The sequence below is a fragment of the Limulus polyphemus genome, unplaced genomic scaffold, assembly GCF_000517525.1.
Source record: "Limulus polyphemus unplaced genomic scaffold, Limulus_polyphemus-2.1.2 Scaffold535, whole genome shotgun sequence".
NCBI classification, from domain to species: Eukaryota; Metazoa; Arthropoda; class Merostomata; order Xiphosura; family Limulidae; genus Limulus; species Limulus polyphemus.
Window position 1 is genome coordinate 65,404 of NW_013666145.1, and position 3,031 is coordinate 68,434.

The 3,031-nt window shown below is 28.4% G+C and overlaps 1 long non-coding RNA gene across 1 annotated transcript in view; it reads right to left on the minus strand.

Annotated features, from left to right (window-relative positions):
• The window catches only part of LOC111085657, a 50,730-nt gene extending 48,263 nt beyond the window's left edge, over nt 1–2,467 (minus strand). The window contains exon 1 of the long non-coding RNA XR_002610469.1: nt 2,066–2,467. This is a non-coding gene — a long non-coding RNA (uncharacterized LOC111085657). The remainder of the gene's footprint in view (nt 1–2,065) is intronic.
• Between the last annotated feature and the right edge of the window lie 564 nt (nt 2,468–3,031).

Here is a 3,031-nt window from a genome sequence, read left to right on the forward strand (position 1 = left end):
ATATATATATATATATATATATATATATATATATATAGATCTGTTACGTCTTACCAGTGTGCTCTGGACGTTAAAGAGGTATCTCAATATCTTTGCAAGATAACAGTATCAAGTTTCTTTCAAGTACTATAAGATTATGTTTGTATAAATATATATATATATATATATCGCAATAGCGTTATCGGTCCTGGTTGTCAACTTATTGTCATAAAGGATAATGTCTGTCGTAATAGCACCCAAATGCGTTAGTGATATCCCATCTATCAGACACAATTCTTTACACACAAAACCAAAATTACAGCCAGCTTTATCAATCGGGGTGATAACAAATTGTTTTAAAATTTCTTTTACTTTATTTTTAAAGACATTGAAAGAAATATCTAATTTATATCGAGATAAGTTTAAAGTTCTTAATTGATTCTTTATGGAATTAATAAAATATAATTTCCATTCAAAAAAGAAACATGGTGGATAATAAGATTGTATACTCTTATTTTAAGAATATAATCATCAATATTTTTTTCTAAGTCTTTTAAGATTTCACATTTTTTGTGCGTTTTAAAATTTTATACGTAGTACCTTTCTTTTATATTGAGTGTAATTCTTTAACTTTGACAACTTCTTAATTTCCGGTAACTATATGATTATCAAAGATATATTTAAAAACACTTATCACAGTTACAAGGTAAGTTTTCAACTTCAATTTGATTAAATTCTTCCATGATTTTTTTATAGCTAAAGAGAAGAAGTCCTATAGATTTATTATATTTAAAACTGACTATCGGTTAAAACGATTTTATGGGGAAAATATCTTCTTGAATATTTTTATGGATCAAGGAAGGTAAATATAAATCATCATAAACTATATGTTCAAAATCAATTACTATATAAGATTTATCTTTTATCTTTACTGAAGGGAGTATAGGTATACTATTCCATTTTACTCTAAATATAATTAGATCTATAATTAAGTCTTTAACATGGATACTTTTATACTCAAAGTTTAACAAATATTTTGACAGATATTTGAGTTTTGCATTTGTTAATTCAAATACTTGTTTTATTATAAATTTCACCAGATTAACATATCAGTCAAAAACAGAATCCAATTTTTTGTTTATATATACTTGAACAAATCTTCAGGAGAAAGGGAGGAGGTTGCGAGTTAGAACAATATAAAAACTTTTAAGGTAGGGTGTATAGTTCTATTTAATATCGTATAGTTTTATTTAGTTATATTTAATATATTATAGTTTTATTTAGTTATATTTAATATATTATAGTTTTATTTAGTTCTATTCAATACTTTATAGTTCTATTTAATATCGTATAGTTTTATTGAGTTATATTCAATACGTTATAGTTCTATTTAATATCTTTTTGTAAGAGTGGAGGTTGGGAATTTAATTAGTAGAAATATTATGGTGGCTTTATAAAAATTCATGTCTATTTTAAGAAATGTAAGGGTAACTGCTTTCCTACAACTGGCAATAGATGGTGAAAGGCAATAGAAGCTGAAACGTTATGGGTGTATGTACATAGTTTCGTACTCTTATTTGATCGATTTTTTTATGATTTTCCATGACGGCTGACTAGATTGACATCTGCGTTTGGATTTTGTCTGATAGATGGGATATCCCCAACGCATTTTGGTGCTATTATCATAGACATTATCCGTTATGACAATAAATTGATAACCAGGACCGATAACGGTATTGCGGTATTTAATTCATTATTGTTTTATAGTGCTGATTCATCTTCCTATTAACAATTAATGTAATCAATAGTTTGTAAGTTTTATACATATATATATATATATATTCTCCAGACGCTACTATATCGCCAGATTTGATCGATCAACATAACTTAATGTTAACGTGCAGAGATTATACACGTCTGTAGACTTATTATATGGGTTGAATATAAAGTTTTCTGTTACATACATTGTTATTACCAGAAAAACCAAAACCAATCATGGTCTTATGATTAAGTAATAGCTTTTATCATTACAGAATAATTATAAACAAAGAAATAACTTAACAAACAACAATGATCTGTTACTTACCTTTCCGAATGTGCCAACCTCTAAGCAACAGCCGGCCGTGAACAGCCTGAAGAGCAGTTGTAGACAGTGAAGTACTGATATGGACGTCTTGTTCAGTCTGGAGAAAAGTATCTATAAATTGTGTAGCTAGAATGAGCATCTTGATAAGTCTAGAGAGGCATATCTGTAAACCATGAAGTTAGAATGGGGGTCTTGTTCTTCCTGGAGAGGGATATCTATTTATATCAACCGTGAAGCTAGAATGAGCGTCTTGATAAGCCTTGAGAAACATATCTATAAACCGAGAATAAGCATCTTGTTCAGTCTGGAGATACGTATCTATAAACCGTGAAGCTAAAATAAGCATCTGCTCATCCTGAAGAAAAGGAGCTGTAGACAATGAACTTGAAGCTAGAATGAGCATCTCAATCAGCCTGAAGTGAAGAGGCTAAAATGAGGTACTCTACCAATAAGGACCTTTAATATACTCGGTTATTGGAAGGGTTACTATATTGTATTATTTGATTGTTGAAGACCTTTTGTTTCTCTCTTTTTAAGTTTCTAGTTTGAAATAATACTTGTACAACTTTTTTGTTTATTATCTTGAATATATACTAGTTTCGTTTTTAGAAATTCGATTCCAGCGGTAGACAAAGCAAAGGCTTGCGTGAATAGATTTGCGCCCAAATAAACAAAGTTGGAGTTATTGACTAAGCTAAGATTTAATAAAACTTTAACAAAGCATTTATTGGATATCAAAATAAGTATGGATAATATGGTAGCTTAATAATAGATGATAAATTATTGGTACCTTTTCACTGGATATCGGAAAATATTTTTCAATGGAAAGCTGAAAAAAAAAATGTCAAACGTTTTACAAATAAAAGAAATTAAGATATTTGTAAAGCTTTTATTACATAATAGAGAAAAATCTTGTTTTTCGTAATGAACAAATTAGTATTAGGCTTCAATAACCTATTTAGTAGA